Source organism: Bubalus bubalis, chromosome 3 (assembly GCF_019923935.1).
Source record: "Bubalus bubalis isolate 160015118507 breed Murrah chromosome 3, NDDB_SH_1, whole genome shotgun sequence".
Taxonomy (NCBI): Eukaryota; Metazoa; Chordata; class Mammalia; order Artiodactyla; family Bovidae; genus Bubalus; species Bubalus bubalis.
The window spans coordinates 17,168,910-17,196,145 of record NC_059159.1 but is presented as its reverse complement, the minus strand read 5'-3'; the positions used below and the strand labels follow the sequence as shown (position 1 = coordinate 17,196,145).

Below are 27,236 nucleotides of genomic sequence, written 5' to 3'. Positions count from 1 at the left end.
TATGGTTATATAAGATGCTGAAGGAGGATAAATCAGGGGAAGGGACTACGAGAACTCTGTATTTTCACAACTTTTCTATTAGCCTAAACTCATTCAAAATAAAAAGATAGGGAATTTCCCAGGTGGTCGAGGGCTTAGGACTCCAAACTCCCACTGCAGGGGGTCCAGGGTCAAGGACGTAAGATCCCACAAGCCTCACAGTGTAGCCAAAAAATAATAACAATAATAAAATAAAAAGGTAAATAACAACTACTATAACAACCCCTGGGCTTCCCAGGTGGCGCTAGTGGTAGAGAATCCACCTGCCAGGTGCAGGAGATATAAAAGATACAGGTTCGATCACCAAGTAGGGAAGATTCCCTGGAGGAGGGCATAGCAACTCACACTAGTATTCACACCTGGAGAATCCCATGGACAGAGGAGCCTGGTGGGCTGCAGTCCATAGGATTGCAGAGAGTTGGACACAACTGAAGTAACTTACCAGGCACGCACATGCATAACAACCATAATAAAGATATCACTGTCATCCCAACACAGTGACAAAAATTATAAAGATGAATAAGACCCAGCATCGGAGGTAGTGGTGCTGAGAAGCAGGCTGTCACACGTTCTGTTGGTGGGAAGGTGATTTGATGTATTCTTTTTGGAGAGCACTTTGGCAGCTTCGATTAAAGTTTCATGGTGTTTGCCTGCCCCTGGATCCAGGAATTTCACAGCTTGGTATTTACCAGAGCCTTGCACTTGTATTCCAAGAGGCTTGTCCAGTGGTATTCACCACAGTCCTAATTCTAATAACCAGGGGCAACCCAAATGCCCAAGAGGAAAAGCTAAATGATATAGTTCATCTAGCCATGAAATACTATACAGCAGGTGAAAAGAATGCACTCCATCCACATGAACAAACGTGAAAAGGTTTCCAAAGTCAAAAGTGATGATTTCATAGATGTGAAGGGAAAGCCCAATAAAGCCATACATTTCTCAGTGTACATATACAAACGTATGTGCATGCATGCTAAGTTGCTTCAGTCGTGTTCGACTCTTTGTAACCCTATGGCTGTAACCCACCAGGCTCCTCTGTCCATGGGGATTCTCCAGGCAAGAATACTGGAGTAGGTTGCCATTTTCTCCTCCAGGGGATCTTCCCAACCCAGGGATCAAACCCACGTCTCATATCTCCTGCATTGGCAGATGGGTTCTTTACAACTGGAGCTGCCAGTATATTCCTACCCAAAAGTCAGGAACAGTAGCCTCTTGACTGGCTGAACTTCCCACTGGAGAGGTCACTGGTAAGGAGACTGGGGCAGGCAGGGGTGGATGGGGTTGTGCCAAGGGGGCTTTTACTTTTGCTGTGTTCTCTGAATTTGTAACATGAAAACTCATGTATTTCTTGTGTACGTTTTAAAAATAATTCTCTGACCTGCAATTTCCTGGTCTTTGAAATAACAAGGTTAGTAGTACAATGTTATATTCCTATTATATATGTATAAAATAGATAAGCAAAAGATATTGTAGAGCACAGGGAATTATAGTCATTACCTTATAATAACTTTTAATGGACTATAATCTGTAAAAATACTGAATGATGATGCTGTATACCTGAAACTAATATAATACTGTATCAACTGGAATATAATGCTAATCAACTGTATTTAGATTTTTTAAATTTAAAAAGAAATACATAAAGGGACTTCCTATGTGGTCCAGTGGTTAAGACTCTGCGCTTCTAATGCAGGGGGCACAAGTTCAATCCCTGGTCTGGGATGCTGCATGTTTCGGTCCAAATACATTTTAAAAAGTGAAGAAATAAACTAAATAAAGGGGTTGAATTAAGGTCCCTCCAAGGTTACTTCCAGTTCTGAGTTTCTTTAACTGGAATCTGAGACCGTGTCCTATGCTGTCCCCTCCCCACTCTGCCCCTACCAGCTTCTCTCCAGTCCTCATGCTTGCCAGTTCATTCCTGACTTAGGACTTTGTGCTTGCTGTCCACCAGCTACCCCTCACTCCACCCCACTCCAGGCTGGCACACACTGCTCCCACATCTTTATGAAGCTGGTTTCTTCTAGTTATGTATATCTTAAGGATCACCTCCTCCGGGAGGCCTCCCTGACCACCCAAGATAACAATGAGAGAGCAGAGAAGGGCAGGGCTGGAGAAGAGAGGGCCTCAGAGACTTCGGAAAGGAATTCCGATTTCAACCTCAGGCAGGTGGAAAACCTCAGGAGGGTTTTAAGTGCTGGGCGTGGGATGGGGCAGGAGGGGAGGAATGGGAAAGGGGGAGGGGTGGTGAGGATGGCTCCACCAGCTCATCACAGCCAACGTCAGTCTAAGTCTTGGCGGTGGTTGTTTAGTTGGTCAGTCGTGTCCGACACTTTTTTGACCCCATAGACTGTAGCCCACCAGGCTCCTCTGTCCATGGGCTTTCCCAGGCAAGAATACTAGAGTGGGTTGTCATTTCCTCCTCCTGGGATCTTCCTGACCCAGGATCAAACCTGTGTCTCCTGCGTCTCTTGCATTGGCAGGCAGATTCTTTATCACTGAGCCACCAGGCAAGTAAGTCTTAGTAGAGCAGAAAGTATAGGAAGAACCTGGCTTTAAGCAGCTGGGGGCCATCTGAAGGTAAACAGAGCTCGAAGAGAAGTGAAGGGTCAGAGTGAATCTATTTCAAGTGAGTCTCCTGTTAAATTACATTCACACTCTGCAATACAGTGTTTTTCCATCTCCTGAATAGATAAGTCCGTGCTTAATCACTCAGTCATATCCAACTCTTTGTGACCCCATGGACTGTAGCCCACCAGGCTCCTCTGTCCAAGGGATTTTCTAGGCAAGAATACTGGAGTGGTTTCCCATTTCCTCCTCTGGGGATCTTCCCGACCCAGGGATCAAACTTACAAGTCCTGCATCTCCTGCATGGCAGGCAGATTCTTTACCGCTGAGCCATTGGGGAAGCACCCTGAACAGGTAATGTCCCTCCCAAATTCACTTAAGGCAGAGTGCCCTGTACTCACCTCTTCTCAGATCCTCGCACTGAAACCCAAATTTATTCTCAGAAAATATCTCAACACAATAATACATTTATCCTTCCCCTCTTTCTCTTTTTGTCTCACTCTCTTTTTCTCTTGACAAGGTTGTATATTGTCACCCTGCTTTAACTTATATGCAGAGTATATCATGCGAAATGCTGGACTGGATGAAGCACAAGCTGGAATCAAGATTGCCGGGAGAAATATCGGTAACCTCAGATATGCAGATGATACCACCCTTATGGCAGAAAGCGAAGAGGAACTAAAGAGCCTCTTGATGAAAGTGAATGAGGAGAATGAAAAAGTTGGCTTAAAACTCAACATTCAAAAAACAAAGATCATGGTATCTGGTCCCATCCCTTCATGGCAAATATATGGGGAAACAATGGAAACAGTGAGATACTTTATTTGGGGGGGCACCAAAATCACTGATGGTGACTGCAGCCACAAAATCAAAAGACGCTTGCTCCTTGAAAGAAAAGCTATGACCGACCTAGACAGCATATTAAAAAGCAGAGATGTTACTTTGCCAATAAAGGTCCATCTAGTCAAAGCTTTGGTTTTCCCAGTAGTCATGTATGGATGTGAATTGGACTATAAACAAAGTTGAGTGCTGAAGAACTGATGCTTTTGAACTGTGGTGTTGGAGAAAACTCTTGAGAGTCCCTTGGACTGCAAGGAGAGCCAACCAGTCAATCCTAAAGGAAATCAGTCCTGAATATTCATTGGAAGAACTGATGCTGAAGCTGAAACTGCAATACTTTGGCCACCTGATCTGAAGAACTGACTCACTGGAAAAGATCCTGGTCCTTGGAAAGATTGAAGGCAGGAAGAGAAAGGGACAACAGAGGATGAGATGGTTGGATGGCGTCACTGACTTGATGGACATGAGTTTGAGCAAGCTCTGGTAGTTGGTGGGGGACAGGGAGGCCTGGTGTGCTGCAGTCCATGGGGTCACAAAGAGTTGGACATGACTGAGTGACTGAACTGACTGACTGTTTTTCACTCATCTTCTTTTTACTAAACTTCCTAAGATTTTGGCCCCTTCTTCTTCTTTCCTCACCTAGTGAGATGTGCCGTCCTTAGATAAATCCAGTGGGACTTTATTGCTGGTCCAGCCTGCTCTTCCTGAGTGGCCTTTGGGCTTGGCTGCATCTGCCATCACTTTGGCTGCACAAGACTTCCCGAGGCTGGATTCCCCAGGCTGAACACACAAAAAAGCTTCCAGGACTGTCTCACTCTTCTCTCTTTCCCACAAGTCCAGCCTCACGAGTTGCAAATGGTTAACTGCAACTCCCTTGGGTGGAGAAGTGGGGGTCATGGGTTTGGAACAGGCTACAGAGAGGGCAGGGGGAGGGTCAGCCAGCGATTTAGGCCCCATCAGATCTCTCCCCTTCTTGTTTCTGTTTCCCATGGAGGGACTGTCTCCATGAGGCTAGAAACCCTGGCCGCCAGAGCAGATGGAAGCCTCTTCCTCTAGTTCCAACTAGAAACAGCCTGCAGGTCAACCCTACTTGGATCACCTGCCCAGTTGCAGGACCAGAGGTGTGGACACCATCACAGGGGCTCCTGATCAGAACCACATGGTTCCCATGGACAAAAGGGGTATTTCTCCTAAAGAAGAGGACATTGTCATCCATCCTCATCCTAGAAAAAAGGTATGAGTCGAAAGCAGACAGAACAGGGGTGTGTGTCCACGTCACCCCATGTTCGGATCATGTGCTGCCCTTGGTGTGCGTGAGGGCTGGCTCCTTAGCAGCAGGAAGACCTTGGGAGACCTGGCTGGTCTCTCCAGCTGTTCTTGTTTTTACCTCCTTTACCCAGATGCTGCCATCCACAGCAGGTGCTCAGAACACACTGGCTCCCAACTTCAGCGGCCCTTCCTCAGGGCACCAAGGACCCTGGATGCTGACAAATCTGACTTTTTCCAGCAATCAGCCCTACATGAAGAAAGTTATTAAAAATTTGTTTAAATTTTATCCACTTAATTTATTGTTTTTATTTACTTTTGGCTGCACTGGGTCTTCTTTGCTGTGCACAGGCTTTCTCTATTTGTTGTGAGCCAGGTGCTCTGGCTTCTCATTGCGGTGGCTTCTCTTGTTGCGGAGCATGGTCTTTGGGGTGCACGAGCTTCAGAAGTTGGGGTGCATGGGCTTAGCTGTCCCATGGAACGTGGGATCTTCCTGGACCAGGGATCAAACCCGTGTCCCCTGCATTGGTAGGCAGATTCTTTACTACTGAGCCACCAGGGAAGTCTGAAAGTTATTTTCTATTGTAAAATGTCAGATTTGGAAGGTTGATTGTCTTGGAGAATATATCATTTGTATACAAAGCATGGGCCCACATTTTTCTCCAGGATGCTTCTTTTCAAAGGGTCAGAATTTTTTTAGAGCTAAGCAATCCCCAGAGGGTCTTTTATTTCCCTCATTTTACAAATGAGGCAACAGGCACAGAGAAGTCAAGTGTTTTACCCAGTAATGCCAGCTAGTTAGCAGCATCGGCCATAAGGAATCCTAAAAATTAATCAACAATCAGGGTTTCTATCTGATGTTTGCAAACTATTAATAAAAATATGGTAACAAAAACTTCTTTTGGACAGGTATGCCTTTTTAAGGCTTAAGTTTAAGCCATAAGTTTGGGGGGGGGGGTTTAGCTACATGAATATTAAATTGAATTTTTCTCTTTTGTGCATTCATCTACAAAATGTTTTATCTTTTACATCAAACAGTAATGAACCTTGGCTTCATGTTTCTCTGCCCTTCACCTCTACCTCTGGAATCTGAAGCAAACACTTCAGGGTACCAAGGGAATTAGGACAGAAGAATTCTTTGTAAAGAAGTTACTTTAGTCATTGGTCACTCTGGTTTACCTAGTTTGAATATTCACGTGCATCTTCCTTTAAGAGACAAGCACTCCTATAGTCATGATGTTTGGTACAATTTTTCTTCTTTAGCCTGTTCATAATTCTGATTCCACATCCCAAACCCAAAGTCATTGGCCCTAACTTACCAGAAGAAAGCAGTTATTGTGGATGAACATGCAAAGCACGCTGGCCCTGAGATGCTATTGTGGAACACAAAAGCCCCTCTGTGACTTTGTGAGAGCCAGTCCCCCACATCACACAGCAAGCAAAAGGGCCCGCACTGTGCTCACGCTCTGTTTAGCCCTCCTGAATTTGTAAACAACTGAAACATAACACAAACAAGTCGTTTCTTTTTTTAGCTCACTCATGTTTTTAACTCAATAAAGTGTTTGTTAATTAACTTCATGAGCTTTTCATTTTTTTAACCCCAGACTATCCCGGCATTTGAATGGACTCCACTGGCTGGTCTGAATGGGATGGTTTCTTCGCATACGGGCTGACTTCTGTGTATAGCAGTCCTGTGCAGGTCCTTAGAGCAGTCAGGTTAGGCTGGGATTATGTTGCAATGACAAAGAATACCCAAATCTCAGTGGTTTGACAGGAGTTTGCCTTCCTCTCATGTTATGTGTCCTGTGAGGATCAGGAGGGGGCTTGGAGTTCATGGTAATTACTCAGGGGCCCTGCCCGAAGGAAGCTCCATCTTACCTGTGCTTCCAAACTCGCCTCGGTGGACAGAGAGAACTCCCGAGGGACTCACACAAGCAATCAAATGCTCCAGCCCAGAAGGGACACCCGTCACAACTCACTGGTCTGAACTCGTCACATGACCATACACACCAGGGAGTCCAGTGCCCTGTGGCTCACCAGCCTCAGCAGGTACACACATGCCATTCACAAGAATCCTACCTTCAGACTGTGTCCAGGGGAGAAACCTCTCTGAGGAGAAAGTGAAAGTGTTAGTCACCCAGTCATGTCTGATTCTTTGCAACCCCATGGACTGTAGCACACCAGGCTCCTCTGTCCATGGAATCTCCCAGGCAAGAATACTGGAGTGGGCTGCCATTTCCTTCTTCAGGGGATCTTCCCAACCCAGGGATTGAACCCAGGTCCCTTGCGTTGCAGGCAGATTCTTTACCATCTAAGCCACCAGAGGGCCCAGTGCCAAATCAACTGGTCAAACACTTAAGTATCAGTTATGAGCGAGCCCTGGATGGGACTAAGGAATAAAGACAACCAAAGTCATAGAAATTTTTCACCTAGTTTTTCTTGTTGTTGTTTTGTTCTGGCTGTGCTTCATGGCTTGTGGGATCTTAGTTTCTCAAGCAGGGATGCAACCCAGGCCCCTGGCAGCAGAAAGTGAAGTGAAGTCGCTCAGTTGTGTACAACTCTTTGTGACCCCATGGACTGTAGCCTTCCAGGCTCCTCTGTCCATGGGATTTTCCAGGCAATAGTACTAGAGTGGATTGCCATTTCCTTCTCCAGGGTATCTTCCCGACCCAGGGATCAAATCTGGGTCTCCTGCGTTGTAGACAGATGCTTTACCGCCTGAGCCACCAGGGAAGTCCAATCTTAACCACAGACCACCAGGAAATTCCAAATTTTCACCTAATTTTTTGGTATGTGAGTATATCTCATTTTTTTCAAAAATTGACATGTTCCTCCGTGGAGGAAAAAAAGTCAGAGGTGCTTCTGATATCTCCCGGGTAGAACCCAGAAATGCTGTTACATGTCCTAAAACGCACAGGACAAGCCCCCACGACAAAACTTGTTGTCTAGAATTCTTCCAGGCACATAAATCTGAGTCCAGGTTTCATATCTCCCCTCTGAGCCTACTTAGGATCATGGGACAAGGTCCTGGATAGACCCTAAGATTGCCATGGTTGAGAAGTCCTGTATTAGAGTAAAGCCAAGTTCACATTCGGAAAACACAAAACAAAATAAATCCCCAAACCAAAATGAGCAGAAGTCTGCCTTGAGTTCAACCCCTGCATGTTGAATTCGCGGGGAGGTGGTGGTTCCAGCTGCTGAAATCACATGGAAGCGTCCATGAGACGGGCTGCAGCCAGGCCCTGCAAGCTGTGGTGACCCAGATCAGGAATCTGATCAGGGCTTACAAGGGGCCTTGATTCTCTGAACGCCCATGAACACCTTTTCCCCAGCAGTGGCAACCAGATGACGTGAGATGTTCCCGGGGGTGAAAGCTCCCCCAGCAGAGACTCTGCTTTAATACAGTGTTCAAGTTTGCTAAGGGTACCATTCCAGTTGTGCTGCAGAGGGCCAAAGCCTGGACAAAGCACTAGAGGCCCTGATTTTTAAACCCAGCTCTGCCATTAAATCACTCACTGCCTTTCCTTTCTGGGCCTCTGCTTCTGTATCTGTAAGGTGAGAGACTCAAACAGGACAATTCCTAAAGTCTGTTCAGAGCTTCCTGTTGTTCTAGGGCTTGGCTTCTGGAATTTTTCTTTCCAATTAATACTGTGCCAGTCATAGCCTCACCCTCTCCAAAGAAACAGTGGAGTATTTCTTTCTTTACTTTTTTCTTTTTTTAAAGAGGAGTTGTTTTGATAGTTGAGGGATAGTAATTTTATTTTATTTACTTATTTATTATTTTGGCCATGCCACTCAGCATGCAGGATTTTAATTCCCCCACCAGGGATTGAACCCGGGCCCTTGGCAGTGAGAGCCTGGAGTCCTAACCTCTGGACAGCCAGGGAATTCCCAGAGTGAGGATTTTGGCTGCACGGTGACACAGACCAGGTGACAGCAGCCACCTGGACTGATGAAGGGACCAAAGAATGTGAAGGGCAGCAGCCATGGAGTAAACAGGAGGGGGCTGGGGAGAGGCACTGGCAGGGGAGGTTCTGAATCCACCAAAAGGCATTTTCTGGGCTGACCCCACACTGAAAAGTTATCTGTGATCCAAGGAATAAGAAGAGGTGGGCAAGTGCTGCTAAACGGTTTTTGGAGAAGTTAGGAGAAACAGCATGCAAAGTACAAAGAGAAAAGAGCAGTGTACCAAGAAAGGGAGGGAATTGTGTGTGTGTGTGTGTGACTCTGTTGTATCCTTGCTAATGGCAAGAGAAACTGAATCATTTCAATTCAGCTTGAATCTGCCTACGAGCTTTAAAAAAAAAAATGATCACAGGATTATTAGGTTTGCTGGTCTCTTAAAGGCCTCTTGACCTTGTTCAGCTGTAATCAAAAGACAGGGGCAAGAGGAGAGAGGAGAAAGAAGCCCCCTTGCTCTTTACCATCCATGTTTTCTCCTGGTCCCTCTCAGAATCCAATAAAGCCTGACAGTGAACTTGAAAGGGAGTGAGAGGTATTTATTAAAGGGCTGTTCTGTCTAAACAATGATTCAGGAATTTTTGGAAGCTGGGAGAAACAGGCTGAACAGCTTTTCCACTCCAGGTCCCCTAAAGAGGGTTTATGCATGTCTTTTATTTGTCTTAGTTTTGAACCTGCTTTTTTTTTTTCTTTTTCAGCCACATCAACACTTTTCTGGATTGCTGATAAACTGAGCTCTCAGGCTTTGCTATATCCCACAGTCTGCCCCTGTTTCTCACCCAGTTCCTCTTTTATTCATCCAGTCTGCCAATCCCTCATCAGCTGTTTATGAAGAACCTACTGTGTGTCGAGTACTGTATTACAGGCCGAGGATACAAAGGTAAACAAAATACAGTTCAGGCCTTCCAGGCATCACACTCAGATGAATAGGTACATAAGTGATCACCCGCCAGTGTGGTAAGTGGGTCTCTCGGGGTAACACCTGGCCTTAAAAGGCAGGTCTCAGATGAGCCTTCTGAGGAGGGAGCACTGGAGCTAAGTTTTGAAGGGCAAACAGAAGCTATTTGGGCACTAAAGAGAGAATGATCTAGGCTTATGAAAGGTTTGAAAGCAAGAGAATTTGGTGATCCATTGACATGTAAAGTTATATTCACATTGGATAGTAGTGTTCCGTGAGGACCAAGGCCATGTCTGCCAAGCCAAGGCAGTGTGTGTCTGTTTCAAACCACATTATTGAATATACAGTGTTGATTTACTAACACTGAGCTCACAGCCAACAGGGTGTTCCCAGGTGGTGCTGGTGGTAAAGAACCCGCCTGCCAGTGCAGGAGGCCTAAGAGATGAAGGTTTGATCCCTGGGTTGGGAAGATCCTCTGAGGAGGGTGTGGCAATCTACTCCAGTATTTTTACCTGGAGAGTTCCATGAACAGAGGAGCCGGCAGGCTACAGTCCATAGAGTCACAAAGAGTCAGACACGACTGAAGCAACTTAGCATGCACGCACGCACAGCCAACAGCCTGTAACTAGTGCCTGCTAATGCTTTCCTAATACATGTATTTTCTCCATGAGGCACATCACACCCTTCTCGCACAGAGAAACATTAGAGCCATTTTAAACAGCAAAATCACCAGCAAAACCCACAAAACGACAGGAACTGTGGCACTAAATAAATGGCAGAAAGGACACTTGCTTACAGTGTGAGAGCTGAAAACAGAGGAGTGATGCCTTGCTGGACCTCAGCTGGGAATGAGCAAGGTTGGACCAATCACATTTTTTGCACTGCTGCACATACACACAAATGACCGCAGAAGTGCCACGAGTATGGGAGAGTGTACAAATACGTTTTCAGATCAGATTAGTTGCTCAGTCGTGTCCGACTCTTTGCGACCCCATGAATCGCAGCACGCCAGGCCTCCCTGTCCATCACCAACTCCCGGAGTTCACTGAGACTCAAGTCCATCGAGTCAGTGATGCCATCCAGCCATCTCATCCTCTGTCGTCCCCTTCTCCTCCTGCCCCCAATCCCTCCCAGCATCAGAGTCTTTTCCAATGAGTCAACTCTTCGCATGAGGTGGCCAAAGTACTGGAGTTTCAGCTTTAGCATCATTCCTTCCAAAGAAATCCCAGGGCTGATCTCCTTCAGAATGGACTGGTTGGATCTCCTTGAAGTCCAAGGGACTCTCAAGAGTCTTCTCCAACACCACAGTTCAAAAGCATCAATTCTTCGGCGCTCAGCCTTCTTCACAGTCCAACTCTCACATCCATACATGACCACAGGAAAAACCATAGCCTTGACTAGACGAACCTTTGTTGGCAAAGTAATGTCTCTGCTTTTGAACATGCTATCTAGGTTGGTCATAGCTTTCCTTCCAAGGAGTAAGCGTCTTTGAATTTCATGGCTGCAGTCACCATCTGAAGTGATTTTGGAGCCCAGAAAAATAAAGTCTAACACTGTTTCCACTGTTTCCCCATCTATTTCCCATGAAGTGGTGGGACCGGATGCCATAATCTTCGTTTTCTGAATGTTGAGCTTTAAGCCAACTTTTTCACTCTCCACTTTCACTTTCATCAAGAGGCTTTTTCGTTCCTCTTCACTTTCTGCCATAAGGGTGGTGTCATCTGCATATCTGAAGTTATTGATATTTCTCCTGGCAATCTTGATTCCAGCTTGTGTTTCTTCCAGTCCAGCGTTTCTCATGATGTACTCTGCATATAAGTTAAATAAACAGGGTGACAATATACAGCCTTGACGAACTCCTTTTCCTATTTGGAACCAGTCTGTTGTTCCATGTCCAGTTCTAACTGTTGCTTCCTGACCTGCATACAAATTTCTCAAGAGGCAGGTCAGGTGGTCTGGTATTCCCATCTCTTGAAGAATTTTCCACAGTTGATTGTGATCCACACAGTCAAAGGCTTTGACATAGTCAATAAAGCAGAAATAGATGTTTTTCTGGAACTCTCTTGCTTTTTCTATGATCCAGCGGATGTTGGCAATTTGATCTCTGGTTCCTCTGCCTTTTCTAAAACCAGCTTGAACATCAGGAAGTTCACTGTTCACATATTGCTGAAGCCTAGCTTGGAGAATTTTGAGCATTACTTTACTAGCGTGTGAGACGAGTGCAATTGTGCGGTAGTTTGAGCATTCTTTGGCATTGCCTTTCTTTGGGGGAGTAGCAAATTCACAGATAGGGAGTCATAAATAATAAGGATCATCTGTATTTCAGAAACATAATTACAAACCCTGAAACTCTCACTACTGTCAATGACCATTGTATCCAGTAGAATATTTTGATTTGGGGCTTCCCTGGTGATCCAGTGGTTAAGAATTCACCTTGCAAAGCAAGGGACACAGGTTCGATCCCTGGTCCAGGAAGATTCCCACATGCCGTGGAGCAACTAAGCCTGTGCCCACAACTACTCAGCCCATGTGTCACAACTACTGAAGCCTGCCTGCCTAGAGCCCATGCTCTGCAACAAGAGAAGCCACTGCAATGAGAAGCCTGCTCACCACAACGAAGAGTAGCCCCCACTCGCCGATACTAGAGAAAGCTTCCGTGCAGCAACGAAGACCCACCACAGCCAAAAATAAACAAATAAAGTTTGAGAAGTAACAGGAAAACAACCCCAAGGGGAGTAAAAGAATATTTTTATTTCTCCTAGAATGCACGAGAAAGTCATACCTGAGTTTGGAGTGACTGATGGATTTAAGACTAAAGATCTGAGACTCCTTATGCACTGCTGGTAGGGATATAAACTGATGCAGTCACCATGGAAAACAGGATGAAAGCTCCTTGAAAAATTAAAAGTAGAATTGCCATATGGTTCAAGGATTTCACTTCTGGGTATTTACCCAAAGAAAACAAACATACTAATTTGAAAAGATACATGCACACCAGGGCTTCCCAGGTGGCACTAGTGGTAAAGAACCTGCCTGCCAGTGCAGGAGACATAAGAGACGTGGGTTCAATCCCTGGGTCGAGAAGATCCCCTGGAGGAAGGTATGGCAACCCTGTCCAGCGTTCGTGCCTGGACAATCCCATGGACAAAGGAGCCTGGAGGGCTACAGTCCACGGGGTCACCAAAGAGTCATACACAACTGAAGTAACTTAGCGTGCATGCAGCATATGCACACCAACGTTCATTGCAGCATTATTTAAATAGCCAGGCTCAGATGGTAAAGAATCTGCTGTAATTCAGGAGACCTGGGTTCAATCCCTGAGTTAGCAAGTTCCCCTGGAGAAGGGAATGGCAACCCACTCCAGTACCCTACACCAGAGAATTCAGTGGACAGAGGAACCTGGAGGGCTACAGTCCATGGAGTCACAAAGAGCTGGACTCATTCGTGCCTACTATACAGTGACATGACAAGATATGGAAGCGACCTAAGTGTCCACTGACAGATGAATGGATGAAGAAGATATGCTGTGTGTGTATACTTGTGTATATACATACCTATATGTAAAATGGGATATTACTCATCCATTAAAAAATAAAATAGAATCTAGTCATATGTGACAACATGGATGAATCTGGAGGGCATTCTGCTGAATGAAATAAGTCAGAGAAATAAAAATACTGTATGATCTCACTTGTATGTGAACTCTCAAAAACAAACATAAAACAGAAACAGACTCAGATATGGAGAAAAAAATGAGTGGTTGTCATAGTGGAGGGGCGTGACGTTGGCAAAATAGGTGAAGGGGATACAGAGGTGCAAACCTCCAGCTGTAAAGTAAATAAGCCATGAGGATGTAACATACAGCATGAGGAACATGGTCAATGATATCGTAATGACTTTGTATGGGGACAGATGGTTATTAGACTTACATGGTGATCATTTCACACATATGCAAAGTCAAATCACTATGTACTGTACATGAAGCTAACATAATAATGCCCATCAACTGGATTTCAATTTTTAAAAAAAGGCTAAAAAATCTTGGAACTCATAGAAAGCTACATTACACTGAAGCAGTGTTTAAAACAGACTATCCTGAGTCATTCTAGAAGGAAAGCCAGCCAGAGGGTGACTTACAGCTCACTCCCTGATGCCAGGGAAGCCAGACTACTGAACTAGCAAACTCACTTCCGACTGGAGCAAAGCAAAGTACGTCAGAGCCCCAGAGAGCTCTCTGTTCTGTCAGCTGTCAGCAATTCACTGTATTGGTCTATGGAGGAACATCAAAAAATCATGGTGTCTTGAGCTACCACTTGCTGACAGAAACGCAGCAGGCTTTGCCCAACACTGTGCTACAAGAACAGCCTAGGCAGCCAGTGCTTCAGAATTTTCCAGAACCAGTGATAAATAAGCTCCTTAAGCTGCTAAATCCCAGAGAACCTCTGGGGCAAGGATTTACTTGAAATGCTAGACATGCGACAAGTTTTATTTAATATTTAAAAGGATAGGTCGTCTCATATAGGAACAAAAGAAGTTCCAGAACGCAGTTCCCTCAGAGTATCATCTCATGGCTGTCCCACTGACTTCATGGGGACTTCCCTTGATCAAAAAATTATAATGCTTAGAATTTTATTTTTAGTGATATTTCATGTATTTTAATTGTAATACTGCATTCTTTTAACATTTATTTATTTTTGGTTGCACTGAGCCTTTATTCCTGCACGTGGGCTTTCTCTAGTTGGGATGCAGGGGCTCTAGGGTACCATGGGCTTCAGTTGTTGTGGCAGGTTAGCTGTTCCACGGGACGTGGGATCTTCCCAGACTGGGGATCGAACCCCTGTCCCCTGCGTTGGCAGATGGATTCTTATTGACTGTACCACCAGTGAAGTTCTAGAATTTTATTTTTAAGTAAATATTTTATTTTTAAATAATGTATGCCATACCCTGCCTGGGTGGTACCTAACACCAAAGTGTTTTGTTTTGTTTTTTGCATTTTTCCAATTTTGTTTGAATTTAATTTTAAAAGGTGGATTTTATTTTTAGAGTAGTTTTAGGTTCAAATAAAACTGAGTAGAAAATACAGAGTTTCCACAAACTTCTTGCCCTCTCCTACACATAGCCTCACCCACCATCAACATCAGGCATCAGAGTGGTAACTCGGTTACAATCCATGAGACCTATATTGATACATCATTATCACCCAAAGTCCACAGTGTACATTAGAGCTTTTAAAAAATATATTTATTTATTATTTTTGGTTGCACTGGGTCTTTGCTGCTGTGCGCGGACTTTAGTTACGATGAGCGGTGGCTGCTCTTCCTTGCGGTCTGAGGGTTTTTCATTGGTGGCTTCTCTTGTGCAGCACAGGCTCTAGGCACTTGGGCTTAGGAGTCGTGGTGCTCAGGCATGTGGGATCTTCCTGGACCAAGGATCGAACCCATGCCCCCTGTATTGACAGGTGGATTCTTATCCATTGTACCACCAGGGAAGTCTTCCCTTAGAGTTTACTCTTGGTGTTGTACGTTCTGTGAATTTTGACAAATGTATGATGACCCGAATTTACCATTAAAGCATCACACATTTTCTGCCTAAAAATCCTCTTTGCCCCACTTCCTCCCCCTCAATCCCTGACAACTATTGACCTTTTTACTATCTCTACAGGTTTGTCTTTTCCAGAATGTCATACAGTGGGGATCACACAGTATGTATGCTTTCCAGATTGGTTAGCCTTCAATGTATAAGATCAATATTGATTAATAAGTCACCTGCAAATCACTATACTGAGAGCACCTTATAATCCTGGTTGTCACTGAATTCCCCACAGAAAGGAGGCATATAAGTGTTAGTAGCAAGTATAAACAACCTCCTTCTCTGATTAAAAAAAAATTAGGACACTAATAATAGTACTTAGAACTTGGTATTAGTTAGAAAAAGAAGTGATAATGATATTCACTCTGAACCAAGAACAGCTTGTAAACAATAAAGTCAAGTACAACCTCTAGCCTGTAGCCAGTGAGATGTGACTCAGATCTCAATATTTTGGTAACTTAGAATTCTAATTTTTTCCAGTTTTATTAAGATATAATTGACAGACTGCACAGTATAAATTTAAAGTGTACAGCAGAGGTACTTCACTGGTGGGGCCAGTGGTTAATAATCTGCTTTCCAATGCAGGGGATATGCCAGGTTTGATTTCTGGTTGAGGAATTAAGATCCCACATGCTGTGGGGTAACTAAGCCTGAGTGCTGCAACAAGAGAAGCCATGCACCACAATGAAGACCCAGGGCAGCCAAAATAAAAAAATGTTTTAATATGTATATATATATATATATATATAGATATAGATAGATAGAGAGAGAGAGAGAGAGAGGAATGATTACAACAGTAAGTTTAGTTACAAAAAAAAGTCTTTTTCCTTGCAGTGAGAACTTTTACTCTCTTAGCAATTTTCAAACACACCAGGCAATAGTGTTAACTAGTCATCACGTTGTACATTACTTCTTACTTACAGAATTCCGACTACATCTTCCATAGAGTGGGATTTTGCCAGTGATGGCACAGTTTAAGTGAAAGTTAATGCTCGACTTGGTTTCAAGTTCTATATTTGGGGCACCCCTCTGAGAACTCCCCAGATCACCTGACACTTCCCGAGGTGGGGAGATCCAGTATGACTGAGCAAAGCCAGATATAAGGAGAGGCTGACCTCATGGATCTGTTATGCCTTGTCCCTATTTCTGGGGCCCAGGATCATCCTCACTTTTTTGACAATAGATCTACTCCGCTGAGTCACATGTAACTGAAACCCCCATCTGCAGTTTGTCCTGCTTCTTGTTGGAATCCAGAAAACCTAAACAAGGGTCAATGTTCTCAGCAGGATAATAGCGGGAAGGAGAGGTGGATAAGAAGCATTCCGGAAATATAAAGACAGAAAGGAAAAGATGGGCCTAAGCAATAATTACTGAGACGTAAGTCTAGAGAAATTAAGGCACGGATCGGCCTCCCTTTATATAATTGCAGTGTTTATAAATCTGCCTGTAGATCAACTCACATTTCAAATGCAACAGGGAACTGACATTTAGCAGAGTTTGGATGTGGTTCCTTTTGTATGGTGAAGCATTTGTCTGTAATGTTAATAACTAATTTTCTAATCTAGTTTATAGATAGCATAGATATTCCCCTACGGTGGCTTTGAGAGAGGATGTAGGTGTCTCATCAAAGCATCTTGCCTAGGAAATTCCCTGGTGGTCTAGTGGTTAGGATTCGGTGCTTTCGCTGCCATGGACCCGGGTTAAATACTGTAAGATGCATGACACAGTCACAAACAAACAAAAACCTTGCTGAGCGCACAATTAGACAGAACAAATGCCCTTCTGGTTGTCCAAATACTCTGCCAGGTTGGAAATATCCCTTTCAGTTGGAATGATTAGGGGAGGCTTTGGTAAAATTTGAACTAGGGTTTGAAAGTTAGGTAGGATATTGGTGGATGGAGAAAGAGTAAGGACTTTGCAGGCAAAGGAGAACCCCAGAGGAGAGTAAAAGTTCAGTCAGGCAAGCTCAGTTGGCCATAGAGTAGATGAGAGAGAAAACTGGAGAGGACAGAGGCTCAGATGATGTGCTGGGGGGCGGAGTAGGGGCTGGGGAAGGGGATGCACAGGAGTTTAAGGAGGAGTTTAATTTCACTTATGGAGCAGTTAGAAGCCTTTAGGCAGGGTGGGCTGACATAGAAAGAAACAGAAGGGAGACCAGTAAGGTCACTACATATTCAGAACCATGAAAATGGTCTTTAGGGTAAAGGTGGCAGAACAACCAAAGGGTCAATTCTAGAGACTCAGAACTTAAAAAATTGGCTCCCATCTACACCATCCACTCAGTGCTCCCAGTATATATTAATTAAACCCCTGTGAATAAAAAATCTTTAGTTACTTTCTTTTTGTATTAATCTATAACATACAAGGGCTTCCCAGGTGACACGAGTGGTAAAGAACTCACCTGCCAGTGCAGGAAACGTAAGAGACATGGGTTCAATCCCTGGGTTGGGAAGATCCCCTGGAGGAGGGTATGGCAACCCACTCCACAATTCTTGCCTGGAAAATCCCATGGACAGAGGAGCCTGGTGGGCTACAGTCCACAGGGCCGCAAAAAGTTGGACACGTCTGAAGTGACTTAGCACATAACACATAACAGTTTTGAAAAATTGTGAGCTATGCAAATAAAAGCTTTAAGACAATTTCCTGTCTTTTTAGTACAGCAGTCCCCAAGCCCTCATGCATTTAAAGCCTCCCACTGACTGTCAGGGCTTAAATTAGATGTTGGGGAGAACAGCTAAGGACAAAGCCTAGAGATTGGCTGACTGAGAGGATGAAAGCCTCTGCTGCTAATTCGCTTCAGTTGTGTCGGACTCTGCGACCCCATAGACAGCAGCCCACCAGGCTCCCCCGTCCCTGGGATTCTCCAGGCAAGAACACTCTGGTCACTTTCAATCTGAAGCAGTGTTATTCAGGTGAGAATCTCCAGCAGGCACTTAGAAATCCAGATCTCAAATTCTACACAGTGTAACAGTGTTTGACAAACAAGATAAAAATAACTTTATATGTGAAAATGTTTTGTAAGGGGTAAGTGAAACTTCATCTAATTTAAGATTTTATTCTTAGGGTGAAGATAATAGATGTGAATGATCCTTGTTAAAACAAAAAACCCCAAACCCTTCAAAACCTTACACTACCTTATTACCTGGGATTTCTTTGGAAAGAATGATGCTAAAGCTGAAACTCCAGTACTTTGGCCACCTCATGCGAAGAGCTGACTCATTGGAAAAGACTGATGCTGGGAGGGATTGAGGGCAGGAGGAGAAGGGGACGACAGATGAGATGGCTGGATGGCATCACTGACTCGATGGATGTGAGTCTGAGTGAACTCCGGGAGTTGGTGATGGACAGGGAGGCATAGAGTGCTGCGATTCATGGGGTCGCAAAGAGTCGGACACGACTGAGCGACTGAACTGACTGACTCACTTAAGTTAGCCTTAACTCAGTTTTAAGTCTTAGCAAATTGAAGTAGATTTGCCAAGAATTCACCTTGATCAATAACAAAAAAAGGTGAAAAGAAAGCAGGCCGAAAGAAAGCAGATCCAATGAAACTGATCTGCAACCAGGGGAACCATTTCGGGAAATTCAGGGGAGGGTCAGGGTGCCAGCGATAAGCGGGGCAAGCCCGGGGAGGTTTTGAAGTCTGGGGTGGACGGACTGGAGGGATGTCCATATGGAAACCCGCCCAGAACCTTCCCGAGACAGGAGATCACTCCAAGACGTCAGGGGGATAAAAGGGGCAGCGGACCTGGGGGCGGAGCACCCAGGCCCTTCTCGACCCAGGGAGCAACCAAGCCACCCTCCCAAGGGAGGAGACCCCTCAGACAAAGGCTCCAACCGCGACAGGAGACCCAGAGTGCGCCTGCGCCAAGGGACGCGCGTGCGCGTTGTGGTCAGCGCCGCGGCCCAAGTCGTGAGAGGAGGGGAGACCCGGGACGGGAAGCGCCGAGAGGAGAGAGCAGGGAGGCGGGGAAGGGCCGAACCTTGGGGCGCTCGCGCGCGCCCACTGGTGGCGGGAGGAGAATACGCCCACCAAATCCTCACGGCCCGCCCCTCCCCTGGGGAGGCTCGCGCTCCCGCTGCTCGCGCCTGCGCCGCCCGCCGGCCGCTGGAGCGCGCCCTCTCCGCTCGTGCGCGCGCTCGCAATCTCCGCCACCCACCAGCTCAGGCACCAGCAGCAGCGCCGCCGCCGCCGCCGCCCACCTTCTGCCGCCGCCACCACAGCCACTTTCTCCTCTGCCTCCCTCTACTGTCCTCGCCCTCTGTCGACTATCAGGTAAGTGCGAGGCTCCGAAATCTGCCTCCCCGTCCGCCCGGCTGCACCTGCATACCGCCTCCCCTCTCCTCAGAGATGGGTTTCATGAGGTGGGCATTGGTCGGGGGCAACGGCGGCGGCCGCTCCTTGCGCCCTCTGCGCTCCAGCGCTGGGATTGATCGGGGTGACTTGGAAAGAGACCCATGCAAGGGATGCACGCGTGTGTGTGTGTATGTCCTGTGTGTGGGGGGGGGGGGGGGGCTGTCTACACGACCCGCTTCACGCAGACCCGGTAGAGGTTGTGCCCACAGGGTGGGGCGCGGATGGCGGTGATCCGGGGGAGGGGGCTGCTATGCACGCTCGAACACCGTCTTTTGCCGCAATGGGCGTGTGACTCTGTGGGGGGTGGGTGGAGAGGGGTCCAATGACGACCCCCAAAACCTAACCTGTAATCCAATTTCTCTGCCTCGGTTTGCAGACAAGGTATTGATCGGTTTCTAGAAAAGATGACTCCCTGCCTGCCCCTCCCTACCTCTCTCCGGCCCTGATTCCAGCCGGGCTTTCGCTGCCCTTGGTTTAAGGCGGTGGCCCACCCTCTTCTCGTTTTCCTCCTTCAGAAACCCGCAGGGGACGTTTGGGGGCTGGGAGTGAAATCGGGGAGATGGGGAGGGGTCTTGGCGCTGTCACTTTAGTTGCCCTTCCCCCTGCGCGCGCCTGGCACCGAGACGCGAGCAGCGCAGTGCCCGAGAGAACGTAGTGCGCGGATCCCAATGTGGAGGCTCAACAAGGCAGGGGTCACCTGGACTTGGAATATGGAAGGACTTCGCAGCTGCAGATCCCGGCTCGAGGGTGCGCACAGCCGCAGCCCCGCACAGACCCGCTCAGGGGCGGCAGGTGCATTTCGGGGCGGGCCTCTTTCTCTGCGCTCTGCGCCGGGCGTCCGGCGTGTGCGCTCCCTGCCGGAGGCGCGGGGCTGGCGCGCAGGGCTCGCCCCTCACTGCGGCAGTGGGTGTGGACCCGGGTGGGCGAGGAGGGGGAGGGTAGGCTGTGCCTCCTCCCACTTCCACCCTGCTTTTTTCCCCTCCGATCGCGAGGTGCCATCTTTTTGCGGTGTGTCACGTCTTTACAGTGCCATGCCAAGCCGGATGGCTGAGCTCTGGAGGACAGGGCGGGGACTGTCATTAAGGGGAGGGGGAGCAATTAGCGCTGAAATCTTGGCATTTTGCTGCCTGAGCACCGGGGGCGTTCACCCGAGATCTTCCTCGGGGGCTTGACTGCTTTGTGTGTAGGGCTTACGTGATCTGTGTTGCCAGCCCTGATTTTTGGCTTTTATTCTATGAAGGTGTTTAACCAGAGCTCCCGCCCCTCCCCCCGTTTTTTGCCCCTCATTTCCGAGCCCTTTGTTAGATCTCGGAGCTCGCCGGGGTCGAGGAACTCTAGTCCTCCCGGGGGGCACGCGTGGACCGGGCGTGACCCCTCGCAGCCCTCTCCCAGAACTGGGGCGCGCGCCAGAAAGCCTCCGAGGGGCCGAAAGGGTGGGATCCGAGGTCCCTGCCCGCCTTGCGGGTGGCCGCAGAGGAACGATGCCCCTCCCCATACCTGGAGCGTCCGGGGGCCACGCCCCACCAGGCTGCACACCGAGGAGCACCGGCGACCCCCGGTGGGAGCTCGAAGGCGGGGCCCCTCTTCGCTTCACGCCCTGTTGCTTCGCCAGGAGGGAGATTGTGAGGAGGGAGCAAGAGGTTTTCTCGGGTGCTGCGGGCCACACCCATTTTATTAAGCGGACTGGAGAGGGGGCAGGGGAGGTTGTCAAGGAGACCACAAGAGCCGGGGGAATGGACCTTGGGGCGTTGCCCCGCCCCTTCGGAACAGAGATTGAGAACCTGGGATAGGCAGGGCCGGGCCCGGGGCCCCGGCTCCTGGGGGATGCTGGAGGGAGACCTCCCCCCCAAACCCTGAACCTATGGCTCTTATTGGACTCCGGTGGCTGCAGCCACGCAGATAGACATCTCTCTGTTTTTATTATTGTAGTCGAATTTTATTTTAGAACTGTGCTAGATTTCCGCTTAAGAGTCCGAGTTCGCCGCCGCCTTGAAACCGGGAGGTGAGGATGGGGGAGGGGGCATTGGGGGAGGGGGGAGGGGATAGAGAGGCGAGTACGGGCCCTGGAGAACATATCCGAGCCGAGCCTTCCTTCCATTGGCCAGATCCTGGCCGGCTTTCTGGTTAATTCTATCGCTGGAAACTGGTGCGAGGGCGCAGTTCTGAGAAGGATGAGCATTTTAGGGGCCAAATCGTCTTCTCGAGCCGCGCAGATTTATCTGAATAGGCGGGGAATGACTCGGTCGGGGATCGAGAGCCTGCCCGCGCCAGGCCGAACCTTCCCGTGGCTTCAAGATCGAAGCTGGTTTGGAGAGGTTCAAGTATCAATTAGAGCATCATCCCCGCCAATAGAACTGGACGAGAGATTCTGATACCAGACAGAGCGAGGGTCTCGGAGCGGCCCTGGGAACGGGGAGCCCGCGGCCACGGCTGCCCGGGATGGACCTGGGGCAGAGAGGTCATCTCCTGTCGGTTGGGGGAAAAAGAGCCGACAGAGGCGAGTGCCTTTAGCCCAGTACTAGAAACAAAGTGCAGTGCAGGCGTCCGCGATTTTACTCTATTTTGTGGTGTTTTGGCGATTTGATGGGGCTCTGCTGTCTGCAAGGCCAGGAGGAGTTGTGAATAGGGGAATCCGGGGACCAGGAGGTGGCCCTTCCTACGCTGATCCAGAACTCCATCCCTGACTCTGGGCGGGCTTGCCTACCTGGGATCTCCAGGGATGCCCCGTTTGCGCCCACGCTCCGACGCTGAAGCGCAGAGCCAGCCGCCGCATCAGGGTTTCCCGGCACCGATTCGAGGGCCATCGACTCCTGTCCCGGAATCTCCAGCAGGCGGGGGCTGTTTTAAGTCCGGAAGACCTGCTTGGCGTCAGGCACTCGGGACCATGGGCGGGTCTCTGGTTAGTATGGGTTGGGATGGTTGAGGGGACCTGTTGAGGGGACTGCCCGCCTGCCCCTCCGGGTCACTCGCCTTCGGGCTCAGCAGGACAGCTTCGGGTTTTATCTGATCCTTGTCCCTCCAACTGACCTGTCCGACAACAAAAAGAGAAATGCCTTTCCTACCGTAATTAATTAAAGTATCATTTTGTGTTTTATGATGCTGCTTATGTTTGCCCGATAAGAATTGCCTTCCATTCCTCCATCTCCAAACCTTCCCCTAAATAAATAGCACACCTCCTCCCAGCGACCACTCCAGAGTGACTCTTGAAGCTAATCAATTTCTTGACCAACATTTGCTTCTATAACAGGTTATGAGTACTGCAGTAACCTGGCTTGATTCTTGGGGTTCAACTTTGGACAGTTTGAGAGAGGCACTTGTCAGCTTTGCTGGTTTAGGGAATGAATGACAGTCGTGACCGTCTGACCTCCTCTGCACATCTTGGAAGGGTGTGGCTTTTGAGTGGTTTCTAGTATCTGGCACAGATCCCCTGACAGGAACAAAAGAAATGGATTATTCCCACAAATCACAAGAAAAAAAACTTACAGTCAGTTTGACTGAAGAAGGGTCAGATTTATTCCAGTTAGGAAAAGAGCCTCTTCTTTTGAACATGCCCCTTGACCCACATGCTCTTTGAGAGCTGTGGCAGCCTGGAGATGTTACAGAATTGGGGTGCCCTTTGTTTAAGCTGAATTTTCCTTCTGCCCTTTTAACATCAGTTCATGAAGCCCATTTGTTGAGAAGTTTAAGAAACTGTGTTTTATTCCACCTTCCCTCAGCATTTATGTATATGATTTGGGTGGCTCCACAGCCATGTACATGAACATATGTTGATTTTCAATTAGATTGTGCCTTCCATTTACTTAATTAGTACCTTCCTTGGGCTCCCCTTGAAAAAGAATCACTCAAAAACAAACAAAAACACACTCAGGAGCTTAATACAGTGCTAGACATACAACAAGTCTTTGGGCCATGCTCATTTAACAAATAAATGGATAAAATGGGAAAATGCAGGTCGAAAAAGGTGGTGAAAAGAAAGCAGAATGGGAGGAGGGCCTTATTCGAGGTCATGTCATCAAGAAGTCTTGGGGGCCAATACAATACTGCAAAGCAGTTATCCTTCAACTAAACATAAGTAAATTTTTAAAAAGAACTTTTGGGGGGACTTCCCCCATGATCCAGTGGGTAAGACATGGAGTTCCCAATGCAGGGGTTCGATTCCTGGTCAGGATCTAGATCGCATGTGCCGCAACTAAAAAATCCCACACGTGGCAACTAAGACCCGGTGCACCCAAATAAATGAATATTTTTTTAAAAATGAAATTTGGGAGAGAAATCCAATCCAGTTTGTCCCCTGCTGCTCTGTCAAAATGACACCGAGAACGCTGCCTGAGCCTCTCCTCCCCTCCCCTCTTCTTCCCCGCCTTCCCCCTTCCTGCTGCCTGTGCCCCCAGCCTGGTCCCCATCACTCACTTTACCTTCATTTGCCAGACGAGCAGACAGGGGAGAGACCACACTCCCCCCCGGGGTAAGGAAGACCCTGCCCCACCACCTCGTGCAGGAGATCAGAGGGTCAGAGAGGGAAAAGCCCCTTTGCCTCTGCTCCTCCTTCCTCCCATTTTTCATCATTCCACTTAGAGGACCCCCAACCCTACCACACCCCCAGAAAATCCCCCCTGACCACCCATTCCTAACTTGCCAGCTGAGGTGCTTCCACTAGACTTGGAGCTGGCATGGGAGGGGCATTTCAGCCAGTGAGGGGAAGAGAACACCCCGGCGTCACCAGTGGGCTGCAGCAGAAGGAGGAATCCAACGTTCAGCTGGGACTGTCAGCGGCCTTCCTGTACAACAGTGGTTCTCAACACCTGGGGCCACTGGGATGTCTACAGACACTTTTTTTTCCCACAACTGGGCGGTGGGTGCTACTGGCATCTAGTGGACAGAGGCCAGGCATGCTGCTGAACAAGACCCCGGATGCCTCAGAGACCTGGCCCCAAAAGTCCTAGAGCCAGGGTTGAGAAGCCCTGCGACAGAAACACCGTTACCCTGGCACCATCATCTTAGTGGCATCTTATGGGGCTTTCCTCATAGCTCAGTTGGTAAAGAGTCCGCCTGCAATGCAGGAGACCCTGGTTCAATTCCTGGGTCGGGAAAATCACTGGAGAAGGGATAGGCTACCCACTCCAGTATTCTTGGGCTTCCCTTGTGGCTCGGTAAAGAATCTGCCTGCAATGTGGGAGACGTGGGTTCAATCCCTGGGTTGGAAAGATCCCCTGGAGAAGGGAAAGGCTACTCACTCCAGTATTCTGGCCTGGAGAATTCCATGGACTATACAGTCCATGGAGTTGCAAAGAGTTGGACACGACTGAGCGACTTTCACGTTCACGTTCATGTTCCTTGAGTATCTTCTTGGAGTCCCTGTTCTAAGTGCCCCCTAGGGTGTGTGCTCAGTCGTGTCCGGCTCTTTGCCACCCCATGGACTATAGCCCACTAGGCTCCTCTGTCCATGGAATTATCCAGGCAGGAATACTGGAGTGGGTTGCTATTTCCTCATCCAGGGCATCTTCCCGCCCCAGGGAACAAACCCAGGTCTCTGCACTGGCAGGCGGATTCTTTACTATTTGAGCTACCTGGGAAGCCCAGGTACTCCCCAGAGATTACCTCATTTAATCCCCACAACAACCCCTTTATGTAGGCAGGTTCCATTATCTCAGTATTACATATGGGGAAACTGGAGTACAGAGAGGTTTAGTAACTCACTAAAGGTCACACAGCCAATGAGTGGTGGAGCTGAGCGCCTGACAGTAGACTCCTTCCCTGTTCAGCTGCACGTGGGCTTAATAGGCGATTGTGGGTTAGCAGGAACCCAAGCACAATCTGTAACATTGACCCAGTGGAATATTCTAATTCCAAAACCACTGACTCACACATGAACTTTTGTAAGAGTCTCTAATTGGAGCACAGCCTAAAGCTTGGAATTTCGGCTTTGACAATGAAACAAGGGTTTCACTCAACCTCTGTGCCTCTGTTTATAAAACAAGGAAAATACCCTGGGGATCTTAAACCTCTTCCCCCCAAATCCAGGATATTGGGACTTCTTGGTTATTCAAAGGAGCAGCCAGGCCTTTTTGGCTTAAAGAAGGCTAGAAATCAAGATTAGGGGGATTGTGACATAGACTCAGCTGTGGTCAAAGTCAAGTTACTGAAGTTTTAGGGACATCTGATCCCCATCTTAGGTTCTGCACCTTGGAGAGGTTGAAGCTTTAGCAGCTGCCACTGGGACCCAGCTCTGAGCCTGTGGGTGTGAGAGGAGTGGGGTGGGCATAGGAAGGACTTCAGGCAAGAATCTCAGTCCCCCTCAGCAAAGGTGGGCCTGGGGGCTTCTCTCACTTCCTGGGGCCCAGGCTCTGCAGTAAATATTCTCTCACACTGTGGTGTAGAGGGGCGACCTGGAATCCTCCATCCACAGGACTCACTGCCTCTCCACCCAGCTACGATCCTGCTGCTTCGCACAGCCTCCTGTGTGGGTGATTGGACACATACCACACACTCCGGACTGTCTTCTGTTCCCTTGCCAAAGGGATTGCTGTCCAAGACTTCTTTCCCTGTCTCAGGTGCCACGCTGCTGCCAGGTTCCTTCTCTGCATAGATGGCCCCCACCTGAGTGCGAGGAGACAGTTTGAGGCCAGCTCGGGGTGGTTTTTGAGCTTTGAGGATTCTTTGATTAGGAAACATTTCATGGTGCAGTGGTAAAGAATCTGTCTGCCAATGCCGGAGACACAGGAGACTCGGGTTCGATCGCTGGATCAGAAAGATCCCCTGAAGTAGGAAATGGCAACCCATTCCAGCATTCTTGCCTGGGAAATTCCATGGACGGAGGAGCCTGGCTGGCTACTGTCGATGGGGTTGCAAAAGAGTCAGACACAACTGAGTGGCTGAGCATAAGCACAGTATAGGGGTAGGAATCAGCTTCCACAAAATGCCAGCTTGAATGACCTCCAGGTGGATTATCTGAAATTGTTTTTGCTTGGTTGAGATTTCAATGGGCTCTGCACCTGCCCTGATCAGGAAGACTAAGACTTAATCCCCAAGAAATGCACTCTGTGCCTCAGCTATTCAAGGAAGGTTTGTGAGTACCTGGAGGGCAGATGCTGGTTTTCCCTGGGCAGGTTCCCCAGCTCACAGCAGTGTCTTGCATGTAGAAGCTGCAGGTTTGTCCTAATGGTTGAGGATGGGGGCTTGAATCAGAACTGCTGCTGCTGCTGCTAAGTCGCTTCAGTCGTGTCCGACTCTGTGCGACCCCATAGACAGCAGCCTACTAGGCTCCCCTGTCCCTGGGATTCTCAAGACAAGAACACTGGAGTGGGTTGCCATTTCCTTCTCCAATGCATAAAAGTGAAGAGTGAAAGTGAAGTGGCTCAGTCGTGTCTGACTCTTAGCGACCCCATGGACTGCAGCCTACCAGGCTCCTGCGTCCATGGGATTTTCCAGGCAAGAGTACTGGAGTGGGGTGCCATTGCCTTCTCCTTGAATCAGAACTCCTGGTGCAAATCCCCCTTTCCTACTGACTGCAAGCCCTACGCTGGGTTGTTTAGCCTCTTAGAGAGGTTTTTTTATTCTTTGTAACTTGGGGTACAATAGTACCTACCTTGCCGGTTCCTGTGGGGTTTAAGTGGAGTGATGTAGTGCTTAGCCCAGGGCTTGGCACATAATTGCTCATTAAATGGTTCTATGGCCAGCAGCCTCTGAGTAGACTCTTGTGATTGGATGAATGTGCAAAGGTTCCTA

General features: G+C 47.9%; 1 protein-coding gene and 1 long non-coding RNA gene across 12 annotated transcripts in view; both read left to right on the top strand.

Moving 5' to 3' along the window:
* The first annotated feature begins 2,910 nt into the window (after positions 1-2,910).
* On the top strand, positions 2,911-4,964 carry LOC123332573. The gene is made up of 3 exons (XR_006549412.1): positions 2,911-2,958; positions 4,439-4,678; positions 4,845-4,964. It is a non-coding gene; the product is annotated as an uncharacterized LOC123332573 (long non-coding RNA).
* Positions 4,965-19,279: 14,315 nt separating this feature from the next.
* The window catches only part of MAPT (microtubule associated protein tau), a 122,860-nt gene continuing 114,903 nt past the window's right edge, over positions 19,280-27,236 (top strand). For 4 of the 11 annotated variants that reach the window (XM_044938857.1, XM_044938855.1, XM_044938856.1 and 1 more), the window contains exon 1: positions 19,280-19,430. The gene's annotated coding sequence lies outside the window, so the exon portion shown is untranslated. The remainder of the gene's footprint in view (positions 19,431-27,236) is intronic. The other 7 variants (XM_044938859.1, XM_044938858.1, XM_044938861.1 and 4 more) reach the window with 4 other exon arrangements.